This window comes from Macaca mulatta, chromosome 12 (assembly GCF_049350105.2).
Source record: "Macaca mulatta isolate MMU2019108-1 chromosome 12, T2T-MMU8v2.0, whole genome shotgun sequence".
NCBI lineage: Eukaryota > Metazoa > Chordata > Mammalia > Primates > Cercopithecidae > Macaca > Macaca mulatta.
In genome coordinates, this window is record NC_133417.1 from 69,295,271 (window position 1) to 69,313,403 (window position 18,133).

Consider the following 18,133-nt stretch of genomic DNA (forward strand, 5'->3'; position numbering starts at 1 on the left):
TGAACAGAAATCAAGAATTGAGATTTGGAACCTCCATACCGATTTCAGAGGATGTATGGACATCCAGGCAGAAGTTTGCTGCAGGGGTGGGGCCTTCATGGGGCACCTCTGCTAGGGCAGTGGGGAAGGGAAAGGTGAGGTCAGAGTGCCCATACAGAGTCCCCACGGGGGCACTGCCTAGTGGAGCTGTGAGAAGAGGGCCACTGTCCTCCAGACCCCAGAATGGTAGAGCCACTGACAGCTTGCACCCTGTGCTTGGGAAGTCTGCAGACACTCAATGTCATCCTGTAAAAACAGCTTGGGGGGAGCTCTACCTTGAAAAGCTGCAGGGCCAGAGCTGCCCATGGCTGTGGGAGCCCACCTTTTGCATCAGTGTGTCCTAGATGGAGTCAAAGGAGGTCATTTTGGAACTTTAAGGTTTAATAACTGCCCTATTGGATTTTGGACTTGCATGAGGCCTGTAGCCATTTTGTTTTGGCCAATTTCTCCCATTTGGAATGGGTATATTTACCCAGTGCCTGTACCCCCATTGTATCTAGGAAATAGTTAACTTGCTTTTGATTTTACAGGCTCATAGGCAGAAGAGGCTTGCCTCATCTCCGATGAGAGGTTGGACTTGGACTTTTGAGTTAACCCTGGAATGAGTTAAGACTTTGGGGGACTGTTGGAAAGGCATGATTGTGTTTTGAAATGTGAGAACATGAGATTTGGGAGGGGCCAGGGATGGAATAATATGGTTTGGCTGTGTCCCTATCCAAATCTAATATTGAATTGTAGTTCCCAGAATCCCCACATGTCATGGGAGGCACCCGGTGTGAGGTAATTGAATCATGGGAGCAGTTTCCCCCATGTTATTCTCATGATAGTGAGTAAGTTCTCAAGGGATCTGATGGTTTTATATGGGGCTTCTCCCTTCAGTTGGCTCTCATTCTTCTTCTCCCTGCCACCATGAGAAGGATATGTTTGCTTCCCCTTCTGCCATTATTGTAAGTTTCCTGAGGCCTCCCATCCATGCTGAACAGTGAGTCAATTAAACCTCTTTCCTTTGTAAATTACCCAGTCTCACATATCTTCATTAGCAGCATAAGAATAGACTAAAACACCATCATAAAGAAGAAATGATCAATTTTGATATAGTGGGAAATAGCAATTATGTGTGACAGTTATTTTAAATACCACTAGATATTTTATGGAATGAATCAGAAAAGAAATAACTGAAACTATAAATAGATAGAAGAACTGTTAAATACAAAGTGGAAGAATTAATTTCCAGGGAGAAAAACACTCTATATCAAGATTTACAGTCTCATGTATTTTGCTTTGCATTAACATTGATATTACTACTGATCTTTTCTGTATAAACTTGTTCTTAATAATACTTTTGTGTTATAGGGAATGATAGTATTTGCCTACTTAATATCTTACAGTTACTGTAAAAACAAATGAATATATATACTGTAAACTCATCAGATGAATAAGATTAAATATATCTAAGAATGATTACTCATTTCTAATTTAAAAAATTTGATAAAACTTTGTCACTCTTAAAAACAAGTTACTATGTTTTAAAAAATAATAAAAGCATCAGCTTTGGAGTTAGAGTTGGGCTAATTTTCAGATTTGTGACTTATTCTTACTGAGTTTTGGTTTCTTCTATAAAATTGGAACTTTAAAAAATTGTTTCCTTGTAATAAGAATTAAATATAATAGTGCACTCAATATGCCTAGTAGCATGCTTGGTTTAACATTTACTAAGCATCTACTATGGTCAGGCCTCATATTTAGTGCTTTTTTTTTTTATAGTCAGTCATTTAAACTTCAAACTAATCTATGAGGTGGACATTATGACAACCACATTTCACAGACTAGGAAACAGAGGCATCATTCAATAACTTGCCTAAGGTCGTAGACCCAGTAGTTGGCAGAAGCAGGATTTGAACAAAGCTAGTCTGACTTAAGCCCTTAAATTCTTGATTGTCACACTAGGCTGCTTCTCCTGTTAACAACAACTTCCAGCTTGTCAGCTCTTTATGCTAATATGTATAGCACTTTCTTGCCTTGAAAGTTCTTGAGGTTTGCTTTTTTTTTTTTTTGAAAGGCAGTCTCCCTCTGTCGCCCAGGCTGGAGTGCAGTGGCGCGATCTCAGCTCACTGCAAGTTCCGCCTCCTGGGTTCACTCCATTCTCCTGCCTCAGCCTCCAGAGTAGCTGGGACTACAGGCACCCGCCACCACGCCTAGCTATTTTTTTTTTTTTTTTTTTTTTTTTTTTTGTATTTTTAGTAGAGACAGGGTTTCATCGTGTTAACCAGGATGGTCTCGATTGCACTTTTTTAACTTGGAGTGAAAGGCTGGCTTTGGCCTTCATTGGTGATGTGAACATGGTTCATTTTTTCAATATCTCTTTCTCCTTTATTAATAATATGAGGAACTACCTCTCAATGCTATAGAGAAGATCACCAAAGATGATGAATATGAATACACTAAATAACGATTGATTTTACATGGCCATACTGTACCTGCAGGGAAAAAACTATTGTATCTTGACCCAGTGATACAAATGCTTTATGATTCCACAGTTTTTGGACTATGCTTACCAAATACAGGTTCCTAAGAATCTTCATGTATAGTCAGACAAATCTGAACTCCTCCCACCCCCAACAACCAGAGTTGTTATTTGTACTTGTTTTTTTTGTTATAACCAAGAACGTATTTTAAAAAGGATTTCAAACCTAATATATTTTAAAATCTCTGAATTCTACAATCTGTAGCTTCTAGCCAAAGTCCAACTATTCTATGAGCCCTACCAATTACATCACATGCTAAAGAGATTTGGATATGTTAATTAATTTTAATGCAAACTGCTTTTTAAGGAACTATATACTAAACAGGATGGTTTCAACTTTGGCAAAGTTAAGTCAAACCATTCTGTTGTAAAATGCTATGATGTTGGAGAGAAAGGACAAAGGAAAGGCACTCTGAGGACTGTCGTCTTCTATCCCTAATCTGACTTGATTGTAGGTATACAAATTAGCCCCTATAATTCAACCCTTATAAATGACAACATTTCAAAATACATATTGTAAATATCTCACTATTAACACTAGTAGTGAAGGGGTGGACTCTAAAAGGAAACAATGTGATTCTTCTTCTAGATACTTGTCCTGGTTTTTTCACCCATGTATTCATTCCATCAAAAAATACCTTTTGGTCATTTACTGAAACCCTCTGGCAGCTGCTATAGAAAAAAAATACGTACTCAACATGGAAAACTAAAAATACAGAAAAGTATAGAGAATAGTTTAATATACTTCCAGACATTTGCAGTTTTATACATAGTTTCATTATATTCCATAAACAAAACTGCATTGTTTTAAATACTGTAATATGGTTTTCTGAGTATAAGAGTACTACATGCTGGTATAGACAGAAAATTAAAATGAAGAAAGAGAAATCATCCAAAGTTCTGGTGAATATTGTTACCACTATATTTTCCTAAAAGAATGTCTCCTATGCATTTTTAAAAAATAGTTGAGATCATTTTGAATTCTCTCTCTGGTTTTTAAGTGTACTTAACATAGTCATTCAGAGATCTTAGATGAAAACGAAGTTAAGATGACATCAGTGACAGATAACTGCCACTGGATTGTCTCTGTCAAATTAAAGCAAAAGTCGTCTCTCAGGTCATTTAATGTAAGTTTAAACATGCAGAAATTAGCTACTCAAGTACCCCAGAAATTTTAAAAAGGAGAAAAAGGACACTTCATTGTTCTACTTAACCAGCAACTGGTAGAGACAGAAGGACATTTTTCCTAGGTCCCCTAACCTAAAAATTGTTAGCATCAGGTGAAACAGAACACCACCAAGTTTGGTTAAAATTGTCATCCTCAACATCTGTAATTTTCTCTTTCAGCATTTTATTTATTGATGCAGTGTATTGGAAGATGATCTCAAAGTTTTGGGCAGTGCTTTCCAAACTTTAATGAGTACTCAATCATCTGTGGATCTCGTAGAAATGCAGATTCTGATTCACAGGTCAGGACCGGATCTGAGAGTCCTCATTTCTCACAAGCGCTGGGCTTGCTGCTGGTCCACAGACCAATGTCTCTCTCCAGCTCCCACAACCCAACATTCAAGGGTGAGACGCTTGGTAGTCTTTCGCTAGTTCTCAGTCCCTAGGTCTCTGGGTTTGAAAGAGTGAGCACACTTTGAAAGAAGAAAGCGTCTGGCTACCTTGTTGTAGATGATTGAGACTGGTCTGTTTCATGTTTTAAAATTATTTTTAAACTACAGATTAATTTTGGGTTTTCATTTTCATTATTTTATGCATCGTTATAAAGAGGTTAGTGGGAAATTGAGAAAAGAAGCATCAACTCTTCAGCACTTAAACTGGAAGTTTAAAAAAAAAAAATACAGAGTAAAAGGTAACATGAGTTGCTTCAACAGCCAGAAGTAAAGAAGTTGGAAAGGAGGAGCTACCTGTTCTATAAATTGTAAGAATAATGACTCTCCCACAGGATGTAAAACTATCTTTTCATTCCTATTGCTTTAAATGCAAAGTTTTCAAATGATATTAGCAGCCTAAACCTGTAGTGCCGACAGGTGAGTGCGGACGTATCCTAAGAGAGTCCATGCCTGGGGCCAGGCACAGATGGCTGTCAGTGATCCTGGTCAGCATTAAAAACCTCCTGCAGCATGAGGACCAGAGCAGAATATAATTTAGACCACATTGCAAACAAAATCAAGTGGGAGAGAATTTCACTTTTAAATGTTCATTCACCAATAAAGGAAATAAACAAAGACAACCTATCTACATAGCATCATTTTCCCCCGAGGTGAATGGTTCATCTATGCATCAATTGGTTTCAGAGAGAGCTCTGTGAGCCAAGATCATTAAGTATTGTCCTGCCCAGAAGCAGGGGGATGGGTAAAATGACCTCTTGAAGTCCCAATTCTATAATTTAGGAATTGGTTACTGACTCCTTCAGTATAACCACAGAAGTGGTGGTAAAAGTGTTAGCAGGCATGAGTAGCCAACAGGCAGCATGCTTTAACCATCTGTCAGCCACACCAGAATGTTAGCAGAGAAAATGTTGCTTCCAATACCTCGAAACTTCCAGATTCCTGTGACCCTCTCATCCCAGTGGAAGTCATCATGTAGTTTCCTTATTAGCATTAGGAGACTCCCCAGGAAATCTCGGAAACTTTGTACTAACTACTTAATAAAGCACCGTTATTTTAAACTTGTAGTTTTTACACAAAAGGTACAGAATCAAAGGCCTTAAACTCTTGACAGATCATTTTGCTTGAATGGTTCTAGACAAAGGGAATAAAACTATCATGTTGAACGTCAGTTTTCCAGAATGGTGTTGGCTGAGCAATTTTTATTTAAAAAATACATTGTAAGATTTGACAGATTATACTTTATGTGGATTATCAGCTTCCAGAGAATTAGAATACCTGATCTTAAACTCTTATTGCTAACCCAAGCTGACTGTCTTTGTAAAGTGTAGCATTAAAAAGAAGGAAATCTGGGCCAGAGACTGCATGATGTTGCAAGTCTATTACCAATTACTGAAAACCAAACCAAACAAAACAAAAAGCTAAGCTCACCTCTTGGTAAAGGTTCAGAAGAATTGTCATTATGGATGAAGGAGAGACATTCTTAAAGAGACATTATGGGTGTTGTGGATCATTTCTGTGTAGTTTGGACCGTCAAGTTCCAGTTCAGAATCTGTAATACACTGATGCAGCAGCAATCCAGTCTTCCTGCCATATCCTCTTATAGGCTCAGCCTTTCCTTCCTGGAATTCTATGGCTTATGAGTTCATATTTGTGGGTCAGTCAGAGTCCTTCAGCCCTTTCTTCCCATCTAGACTGTGAAAAGAAATCTTTTGTTTTTCCCTCTTGAATCCACGGCAATGTTAGTCTTAGTATCTTATAAGTGGTAAGCCCTTGATAAATAGTCAAAGAATAAATTTTAAATGAATTTTTGATTTTTTATATGTAAATTTCTCTTATACTTACAGAGGTTCACTGCCCTTTTGATACAGACATTTTCTAGATAGAGTTCACAGTAGTCATAGGAATCGTGCGTTTAAGTACTAATACTTTTAAAAGGACTATGAGCTTTATCTGCGGAACTGATTTCTCATTGTCTTACTATCTTAAACTAAGCAAGCAAATTGGGCCCACATTATGGATGATGAGCGAGAAGGACAAAGATTCCCGATTAGCCAAATTAATATCCTAGATAAACAGAGAATTAAAAGCCAGATATGTAATCAGGTACTTAAAATATTTTGTTACCTGTTCAACCACAAAGTGCAACTCCCTCCATTACTAATAGAGTTCATCCATTAGCTCAACAATTATATTAATGGAAGCACTACTTAAATCACATGAATGCCTAATGACTTTTTAAAAATTTACATGTATTTAAGAAGTAAATATTCAGCATATAATTGCATCTTCATGCAATCAATACATAGCACTTAAATTTTTTATTTTATTTTTTCTTATTGGTAACATGTAACATTTTTCCTTTAAGAAATAGAAGCAAGTCATCAGAAGATATCAAGGTTTATTTTTTAAACAAAGCACTCAGATACTAAAAAACTGAATACTTCATAAAGGAAATAGGTTGCTCTCCCCTAAAATTGCCTCTAATGTTAGCTGAATATTAATAAAATCCATAAACCATTAGTACATTATAGCTGCTTTGTTCTGAATTACATAGACCTTTTATGTTTATTCCTCAGTGAAAATGCATAAAAAAATGAAATCCACTCTAATTGTACTCTCTGAAGATAGCTGGTAAAATCATTTCTAGCAGCTATAAATCAATTGTAGTATTAAAATGACCTGCCAGGTGCATCTTCTGGGTATCAGACTAATTAAGGGAATGTATTAATTGCAACTATTCATCAACACCACCAACGTTGTTAGGTAACCCTTACAATGAATCTTTTTACTGTATTATCTAGCAATAAAACGGCAGTTTTATAAAATGTGGGAAAAAAAGGAGAGAGAGAGAACTGGGAGAATGCCGTGTGCTTGTGCTTCTACATTTCAAAAAGGTCTTACAGAATGGCATGATGGCCAGAATAAAATATTTTCTTACACAAAATCTTTAACTCACCTTTATGCTTGGTTTCTATTGTATATTATTTTGTAAAACATGTTTAACATGGCCTATTAAATCAATTCTGGATTTTAAAATCCCAGTTATTTTACTGCTTTTTATTAAATAACTGCTAACAACAGCATATTATGGACATATAAGTACATACATATATACGTATATGTATAAAACATAGTCTTGCAAAGTTATGTGTGTGTGTGTGTGTGTGTGTGTGTGTGTGTGTGTGTGTGTGTATACGCATACATAGCTTTCCCTGTATGAAAGTCAATTAAACTGTAATGGTAATTAGTATCAAAAGAATGTCGGAAAAATGTAGGCTTTGATCATAAGTAGTAAACTGAATAGGCCTTTGAAATTAATTTCAAATGATGGCCATACTATTATTACATTTTCCATTCCTCAAAGAATAAAAGAAATATAAGATCTTGGAAATTGTTATAAAACAAGAAGTGTTTTTTTTTTCTTTCTTTCTTTATGAGCCAAATTCTTAGAGCGCATTAAGTGGCTCACTAGTTCTAAGAACATTAATTCACTTTGTCATTATGGCAACGTTTTTGTGTGTGTGGATGTGGGTCTCTTTAGTACTTTAAATAATATGAATGACAAAATGACATATTCCAAGAAGAGAGACTACTGTTTCCGTTCTTCTGATACAAATCACTGGGAGACTCTGAATTGCCCCTGAATATCCCTGAGTAATCAATTCCAGAAGCTGCCTCTAAGCTTCCAAAAATGTGCTTTCCTTCAAATCAGGTCCTGGCCTCCTTTTCATTTTTTGGAGAATTCCTACAACAAATCTCTTTTATGTTTAAAGTATACTAAGGCCGGGGGTGGTAGCTCACGCCTGTAATCTCAGCACTTTGGGAAGCCGAGGCAGGAGGATCACCTGAAGTCAGGAGTTTGAGATTAGCCTGGTGAACATGGTGAAACCCCGTCTCTACTAAAAATACAAAAAAATTAGCTGGGTGTGGTGGTGGGCGCCTGCAATGCCCGCTACTTGGGAGGCTGAGGCAGGAGAATTGTTTGAACCTGGGAGGTTGAGGTTGCAGTGAGCCGAGATTGTGCCATTGCACTCCAGCCTGAGCATCAAGTGAAACTCCGTCTCAAAAATAAAATTTAAAAATAAAATAAAATACAGTATACCAAGACCACAGGATCAAGAGTAGATAGGATTCTAGGGTAACCCTTATTACACTAGCACATCTAATCTCCCTATAATAGAAATGAAGAGAAATTAAGTCACTGGAGTAACTGGGACTGGTAGAGCAGGCAGCAATGCTCTCAACAGCATGAAGAATAATTGCTAACATCAGTTGCTCCAACACAAGTTGCCTATTGATATTTAGCCATGAACAAACAACCTTAGGTAAGCCTTGTGTTGAGGGGAAGGAAGTTCTTCCTCCTATGTATTTGGAATTTTGAGGTGGGACAATAAATCTGTTTAATGATTTCTCAAAGTCTAAGAAGAATCCATTGCAGTCCCCAAAATAAGTACACTGGAGATATGAAATAAGAAATTGACAGGCAGTGTTGGGAAGTTCTGCTCAGATGGGTAAAGTCTCAAATCAGCCATTGCAAGCAAAGTCACAAGCCCCATATCAGGCACTGAAGCTATAAATTCACTTTTGTTCTCCATTTCTTAAGGAGCTAAAATAGAATAAAGGAGAAACCAAAAAGGACTGAAGGCTAAATGGGGCAGACAAAACCCTCCATGTAAGAGCAACAGGGCAAAGCCATAGGCTAGAGTGCCCAACAACTACAGGAAAGCCCTAGTCACTGGAAGCTCATTCATTTAAGCGGCCCTGTCTTCAGCAAGCAGTGCTGGGTGCTGACGTGTCAGGATCAGCTTGTAAAGAGATAGTTATCCAAAGTCTGGGAGAGAGTGGAAGAGCACTGATTTGAGTTTGCCAAATCAGTTTGGCTGCTGTACTTCTCTAGCAGTGTACAAAAAGAGGATAGGTAAGATGTAAGTGAATACCCTGCCCATGAATGCCAGAAATGTTTCATTTGGTTCAAACTCTCAAAGCTAGATATGAAAAAAGAAATATATAATTTTAAAGCTAGTACCATTTATTGATCATTTTCTATGTCAGGCACTATACTGAGTATTTTGTAAACATTTTCCTCTTAGCTTCATTTCCTCTTCCTCACCATCCTAGGATAAGGGTATTAATTGATGTTCAGCAAAGATAAAAAAAACTTTCACAAAATTCTATAATTAGTTGAGAAGCAAGGATTTGAATCCAGGTCTGTTTGATGATAAGCCCATGCTCTTGATCAGTAAACTGTACTATTCCTGAATATTATCTTGGAGATTGGAATAATCTCAATGTACAAGTAACAAACATGAGCATCCCAGGATTCTCTTTCACCACTCTAATTTGTGTTAACTCAACTATACCCACCAAATGATTTCTGACTGGTCTGCATCTTCTAAATTTCCTCTCTATTCCCAGGAATGCACTCTTGAGCTCAACAATTTTAAATGTTGATACCTCATGAAGGCAAGATTAGCAAGACTGATCAACAAAAGTTAAAATCCTTTATTCATGTCTTATTTCTTTACTGAAAGAAATAAATGTAGATTTTCAGATTCTCATTTACTCACCTGAGTGTTCACTTCATGTTATTTCAGGAAGATTTTTCTTTATGTGTAACAGGAGATTTTAAAAACAGTAGATAAATAATTGTGCTATGGTGAGTCTCAGAAAACCAGAAAATTTGCACAGCACTGGAAAGTAAATGTGACATGCTTCTGTCTACTCAGTCATATTCGAACATAAAAAGTCACACCATTGGGACACACTGATGATTACATCTGTACTATCAGGACTGGAGTGACAACAATCATAACCATGCTGACTGACTGAAGGTAAAGAATTGTCCTGAAGATACCATTAAAACACTTGTACTTTGTCTTCATATATCGTTACTTAAAGAAACACAGAAATATCTTATTTTGAAGATCTCACTTACATATAGGGCCAATTCATTTATTGATATGAATCAAAGAAAGTAGAACAGGGAATAATTCCCAAGTCACTTTGGGCTATGAAATAAGTATGTTTGGATATTTCCTTTTTTTATATAGGAATGTTATTTTTATATCCCTACTGTTGAAAAACTCAGAAAGGAAAACAAAATTGGTTTCATAATTCCTCAGACTTATATATTTCCTCTTTGTCAATAATACTGTTGTGGACTCTGTACAAAATGAAATAGATTCAATTCAGAAAATGCTTATAAGCTATTCAGTTTTCCCAGTTGGTCCCTTTGCTTGACACCTTCTTGAAATTATCTGTGCTGGGAATAATTAACTCTCATTCAAGCTGATGTTTTGTATGGCTTTTTATCTTTCTATGTATATATCACAAGCACAATTATCTCTGACAACATTTAAGCTTATAAATATATAGTATTTACTATGTCTCTCATTTTATCTTTGATGTAGAATCCATAATCCATTAATTCTTCCTAATTGATCTGCGGTTAGTCTCCATCTTTTTCCTATAGTATGTACAGTAAGATTTTTTTCAGATGTTTCTGACCCCACTCTCCACTACGTCCTACAGGTAAAGGATTTCTTTGCCAAGCATTTTGATTCTGTTATTTCTCTTCAATAGGCCACTCTGGGGCTGTCCACCCTCTGAAATTCAAACTGAAATTTCAAAGGAAAGTGCTGTTTTTAAGTAGCACTCTTTAGAAAAGACTTTTGCAGTCTTCTCAAGAAAGTTAGCTTCTGCAAACTTGCTGAAATCTTTTATTATCTCCAACAGGTATTTTTTTAAAAAAATTAGGATTTTCTATATTCAAAACCAAATCTATACCTAAACATAGGTTTATTTCTTCCTATTTAATCTGGATGGGCTTTTTTTTTCCTTGCCTAATTGCTCTGGCTACAATTTTCCCTACAAAAATGCTAAATAGAAGCAGTGAGAGAATACATACTTTTCTTGTTCTTGATTTTAGAAGTATATATTTCAGTTACCACTAATATGATGTTAACTGTGGACTTTTCATGAATATCTTTTGTCATATTGGCAAAGTTTCCTTCTATTGTATTTCTATAAAACTCCAACAATCTAAGAATAAAATTAAGAAAAGAGATCCTTTTACAATAGCACCAAAAATAATGAAATACTTAGGAATAAATTTAACTAAGTATAATGGAATATGATTCAACCATAAAAAAGAATAAAATCATGGTGTTTTGCAGAACTGGAGGCCATTATCATAAACAGAAAGTCAATACTATAATACATGTTCTCGCTCATAAGTGGCAGCTAAATTATGTGTACACATGGACACAGAATGTGGAATACAGTCATTGGAAATTCAGAAGGGTGGGAGAGTAGAAGCTGGGATGAGGGAAGAGAAATTACTTAATGAGTACAATGTACATTATTTGGATGATGGTTACACTAAAAGCTCAGACTTTACCACTTGTACCCCTTTGATTTATACCAAAAAAAGAAGTATAAAAAAGTGTAAGACTTGTACCTTGAGAACATTGAATGAAATTAATAAAAACTTAAGTAGAAAGACACAAAAGAAAAAAGTTATCTTCTTATTGCTCATTGCCATCATTATACCTTGTACACATCTCTATTTTGTAACACTTTCCACTCAGAAGAGCATTGGTTCATTATCTGACAACTCATTAAGCAGTGAGCTCTTTGAATAGAGGAATCATGGTTTGTATATCTTATAAATCCAGAACCTAGTATTCTGCTTGGTGTGAAGTGGCACCCATTAAATGTTTGATCAATAAATGAATGAAGACTCTATTCATTGCCATCACCGTATTTTTACATATGACAACTTTCCTTTCAATCCTATCCAATGAGTCCTGTATAAAAGACTCCATAAATTTAAATTTAAATTATCCTGCCTCCAGGTTATGGCAAAAAAAATCCCTCACTGAGAATGCAGAATTGCAAAGTGACTTGTAGAGTTACTCAAAATAAAAATCTTTCTAAAAGTGATTCCCATTCTCTTGACAGAGAAAATCAGAGAATTTAACTTCTGTGACCTTCCCCTCCTGTGTCAAGTCTGGCCCTTTCAAAGGGCTGATCAATATTAACCTTATCTCTTTCAGAAATATTTTTATTTTAACTAACACTACAGGTTACTTTGTGATTCTGGTTGAGGATAATGATGATGACAAAGAATACTATTAATTAAGAGTCTACTATACTAATCTCTTTATATCAATTATCTCTTGTCTTTGCAACAGTTTTAAAATTTATGTAATGAATGTAATATAATCCCCCATTTTACAGATAAACCATCTCAAACTGAAAACAGAATAAATAACCTGTTAGTCCCACTTTTTTTGTTACTGACTAGGAAACAGTCTTGTATTAAAGAAACAGCAAGTGCTTTAGAGTTTGTTACATCTCCTTTCAAATTCTACCTCGGCCATTCATAACCTATAGGACTACTTAACGCGTCTGACCGTCAGGTTGCTAACTTACAAAAACAGGATAAGAAGTCCAAGAATTTGGTTTCCTTTTTTCTTATCCCCAACTATATTGTATTCTACATGCTAGCCATCAGCAAATGACTTTGATCACAGGGATATTTGTAATAGTTGCTGTATTCTCTCTATGTGAACAACACAAATGAAGAAAGCAGATATTGTGATTCTTTATCACCCCAAAGTACTTACCAAGTTATCTTATATTTACCATTGTTCTGTATAAGCACTGCATTATTTAAGATTTTTAAAAAATAATGAACTATTGGAATTTCTAGTTAATCCTGCAGCAACTAAGTAGACTTACTACTACCACTTCAAAAAAAATAAGCTAAGAAAAATATAACTGTGCTACGTTAAAAATGAGAGACTTTCCAGATAGAAAAGTAAGAAAAAAAATAGTTTAGAAATCATAACATTATTTCCATTTCATCAGGGGAGGCTTTCCCAGGGTAACAGCATTTAAAATAAATTTCTAATAGAATCTTTTAGTATATACCTGAATGGTCATTTCTCGTCCTCAAAACCACAAGGGGAGATTTGACAACCTCAATTTCTTAACGTAACTATTTGAAACACTCCTTCATCACAGTCCTATCTCCATGCTTAGTTAATGCCCTCTGCAACCTTAAAATGGGAACCAAATGTCTCCTGTCAAGAAAGAGCCTTAGCACATAGTAATATAATCAAATGTTACAATTTATCTTTTGACTGCTCTGGAATTTTCCTGTCAGGGTGCTATTTCTAACTGGTTTGGTGACATTCCCTGGTTTTTGCTTCTGACACAGTCAGAAGGGGCTCCTGAAAATTATTGATCAGCTGTGGCCCTGCAGTGAGAGTCTGAATGCCATTCAATAACATCTCTTGCCAAGAAAGAGCGATATGCTGCAAGTTGTCGTGAAATTCCCACCATGCTGGTTTCCTTTAGGTTCATTGATGCCTCAAAAGGAAGCCTGAAAAGCAGAGAGTCGACTGATGTGGATGGCAAGAGAAGGAAACGCATGTGGGATTTAAAGGTAACATCAAGAAACATTTGTTAAAAAACATAAAACTCTCTCGGGTGCTTGGAGGCACCCTCTCTAGTGCTGCTGTTTCAACACCCGCGCTCTGCAGTCCTTTATTCTCTGGTCTTCTCAAAGGGCTACTGAGCCATAAGCAATAACACAACAGGGAGTACTTATGTCAGCCCCCACACACATTTCTGTGAACTGAAATATGAGGTGTGGCTAAGTAGACCTCACTATTGCCAGGGTCTACATATTTTATCTGCACACTCACTCCGTAGAATTGCTCTCCTACTACAGCCCTGATTGTAGCTAAAAACAATAAATGAAAATATGCTGAAAGATGACAGTCTGAAGTCATAATGGAAATTACAGGCACATAAAGTAGCACAGAGGTGCCTGGATGGCCATTTGACTAGGAGTACAGATGCCCTGTCCAGATGAACCAGAACAGCCCGCGTCTCCCGCTTTGTAGCTACAAAATGTGCACTCGGCACATTGAAACCTGGAAACCTCGAGACCTGGGTTTTCCTGGTAGCAACTCCATGGCACCTCTTTAACTGGTACCCTTAAAGTTCCTTGGACACTGTCCACCACAAATAAAAGCCACTCCAAGCTGAGGGTCATGCCCACGCTAGCATGACACAAATAGCCGAATACGTCTCATGTGGGACCTACTGCATCAAATAACACCGGTGGCACTGAGAATGTTGAATTCTCTCCTCCCTCCAAATAGGCTGTATGTCCAAGTTATTTCTGAGCCCTGTCATGAAAAATCAGTGGAAGGATGACTGTAATATTCTTAGAAACCATAGCCCTCTTCTAAAATGTAGGAATTAGTATTCTATGACCAAAAAAAAAGTGATTCCATAGTCAATACATTCGGAGTGTTCTTTGCCACATCCTGAAGATATGCAGTAATAAAGTATTGGAATGTATTTTTCATGAAATGCCATTTCATGTACTATTCCATGAAACATAGTTTAGAAATCACTGCTTTATTCATCTGAAATGACAAGTCTGATCGGTCTCAGGAAATTCTTGTGCCCCTCTTCTTTTTAATCTAAATTTTCCTTATTTTATCTTCATTATCTAAAAGAAATACTAAGTCCAAACTCGGGTTATTCCAAATAATATTGAGAAGCAATATGTTAAAAGACAGTTATAAAGGTTCTACATAGGGCTGCCCTTAGTTATTCTAGAAACCAAATAATTTAAAGATCTCTTAGAACTTGGAAAAACTAAATCCTTATGCTAGAGAACAAGGCTAATTCATCTTACACTAACAGTTATTTTTGTTATGAGAATTATAGACTTTTTGGATGGTGATAAACATTTTTAAATTTTACCACTGTTTCAAGACCAGCCTGGGCAACACAACAAGACCCCATTTCTAAAAATAAAAAAAAGCTAGCTGGGCAAAGTGGCATGCACCTGTAGTCCCAGCTACTTGGGAGGCTAAGGCATGATAATTGCTTAAGCCCAGGAGTTGGAGGATGCAGTGAGCCATAATTGTACCACTGTGCTCCAGCCTGGGCAACAGAGTGAAGCCTGACTCTAAACAAGAAAAAAGAAAATTTTATCTGTGTTGTAAAGGGGCCATGTGTAGTTAACACTATTGCAGTATTAGCTACTATGCAAATTTATACCCCCAAATTCTGTCCCACCTTCACCAGCATCAGTACCTCTGTTTGGAATGTCTGAAGCAAAACAAGCACTGCATTCAGCAAACTGCTCTTGCCATATGAGGATAATACTCTCCTATCCACTAATTCATTCAATTTCTTCTATTGTGGTTACTTTGCAGTGCATTGATCTCTAGATACCTGGATTTAAAACTTTCTTTGTGCCTTTTAACAGCAATTGATGACTTTAAAATGCCATGAGAGTTTAGTTTCTATCCTGAAACTCAACAAGAAATTCTTCACTCTTTTCCTCTCTTATTGTACTTTTTTAAAATCTTCCTTTTGTCCTCTATCTCCTGCTTATCCCTTTCACCTTCTCTCCTCCTGCCTCACTCTCTTGATCCATCACACACAGCCCAGTCACCTGATAGCTATACCTTAAAGTAATTTTGGACAGAAGCAAAAGGCCCTGGAATCCTTAGTAATCCGCTTCAGATCCAGCTACTGAGCACTGGTTAGGCTCCTGAACAGCCAACCGTCTTTTCGGGCAACTACCATGGAAATTGAAAACCTGTTAGAGCATCTGTGGAATAACATGAGCCCTGAAACAAAGTCATACAAATAAAAGAAAATGTACTTTAAGGCACCACTGAAACAATTGAAAGGAAGACAGACTAGGTGATCTCTATCGATGGACCTCAAAATGGCTGGTGCTTAGAAGCAGTCTGGTCATTTTGCCTGCATTTCCAGTGTCATTAGGCCTCTGCCCTGAAAACCAAGCAGTTTATTTAACTGCACAGAGCTTCCTGTCTGAGAGTGAATAGCAAACCCGAGAGAATGCATATTTGAGAGTTACTCATGGGGTAAGCAATACATGCACAGAGCATTCCAGCCCAGCAAAACCTGCTATTTTGTTTAAGGTGAAGTTAGCTGTGCGAGCATGCTTGCTATAACTGCTTCCATCCTGCTTTCTGCCCCCAACTTCCACAAAAGCCCTCTCTGCACTCCTCTCTGGAAAAAAGAATGCTATGCTGTTACCTCTGCCCATCTGCCATTGACTCACTGTTCCCTGATTAGCTTTCCCTCACTAATTCTTCTACTTCTTTACTCTATCCCCTACACCTGCTTCCTGACTATATTGCATCAAGCCAAAATATTTGACAAGGATCTGCAAATATGCAAAATTAATAATTCTGCTGATCCGAGTTTAGAATTACATCTCTGTTGTTGAGATCATGTCAGAAATTAGTCCAATGGTTCAACAATTTCATTTCTGCCCAATGCAAGGAATATTTTTAAGCAGATAATTTTGTTTCTGTGCCAGACTGCCAATATTAACAGCTTCAAATGCACAAAATGTAATGCATTCCTGGGAAATCATGTAATGTCATCCATTGCTTCTTCTTAACATAAGCCTCTCTTTTGTATCTCATCTCCTTTCTATTCATCACTTTACACTCCTCCATGACTCCCTTGCATCGCCGTTTAGTTTCCAAGCCCCTCCCTCTCCTCTCCTCTCCTCTCCTCTTCTCTCCCTTTCTAGTCTTCCCCAACTAAAAGAAATACCTCATCTGGCCATTTCTGGTCACCTTGCTACCACCTAACAAGGCAAGCCATCTTTCCTTTCCCATTTCCACCCTATTCTTCACCCCAGCTCATCCTCTGGTCCCAGGACAACTAAGCTCTGCAAGATTGGGACAAGGATCAGGAGCAGGAAATTTAACAATGGCAGAGCTGTGACAAGTTAATTCAACTCCTGCTGTTAAATTAACCAGCGTTCCAGCCGAGTTAACGCGTCACCCAGTTTCAAAAGGTTAAGCTCCAAGCTTAATCTTATTCATCATTATGAACTCTTCAAATTGGCTGAAATATTTAAAATTCAGTGAAATGAAAGGACCGCAGGAAACATTTAAGAGCCAACTGCCCGGTCTTCAAAAAATGGAGAAATAATCTACAAAGATTAGGAAAAGAAGGCTTCAGAATGGGTGAATGGAGACACTCGAGAACCAGGTTAGAGTGAATAATAAAAGGACATTGAGGACAAGGGCATCTTATCTTCCCACTATCGTGAAGAGATTCAGACGTTAGGAAGAAATTTAATGGAGCACCCTGAAAATGCTTGTCCTATCTCATCATAAGCAACAGACCAAAACTGAATGCTAATGAAAAGGGCATGTACAATAATACCCACTGAGCTCTGTTTCTCTTTGGACTTCAGACAAAGATGGGAGGTGGGTCACAGTGTACCCCTCCACTTATCACTGACTGGGAGGGAGATCTCAGCCCCCTGAGTGCTCTCCACTCAGGCTTCTGTGACAGCGAAGAGGCCATGTGAATTTTCAGAGAAGGAGCTGTGCAGTGGAAAATAATGCTAGAAGCACCGAGCCTCGCATTTCTTATTTAGCACAATGTTTAGTATACAATAGGGCTTACTAAAGGTTAATTCTATTATTATTATTATTATTATTATTATTATTATTACTATACACCTTTGATCTCAAACCTCTGCAAACTTTTGAACAGAACAACAACTGAGATAGAGGGAACTGATATTCCACATGCATCCCTTCCCCCTCCTCAATCCGTCGCCCCACGTGGAAGCATATGGAGCTGTTTGAAATGTTCTTTCACATACACAAGAGCTCAAGCTACCAACTCTGCTACCCAGGACTTTTCATACAAATAACTGCATTCTTCCCAAACTAGTCCTCATGTCTACATTTCTTCTTTGCTCCTGCTTGCCCCTTCATATGTGTTCTTACAATTTCCTTCATGCTTTGCCTCTTCTCAGAAGGTTTTTGTATTTGGAACATCTGTAATTACACCTCAGCTTCTTGAAGTATTTTTTTAAATTATCATGATATTTCTTTGTTGATTGTATATT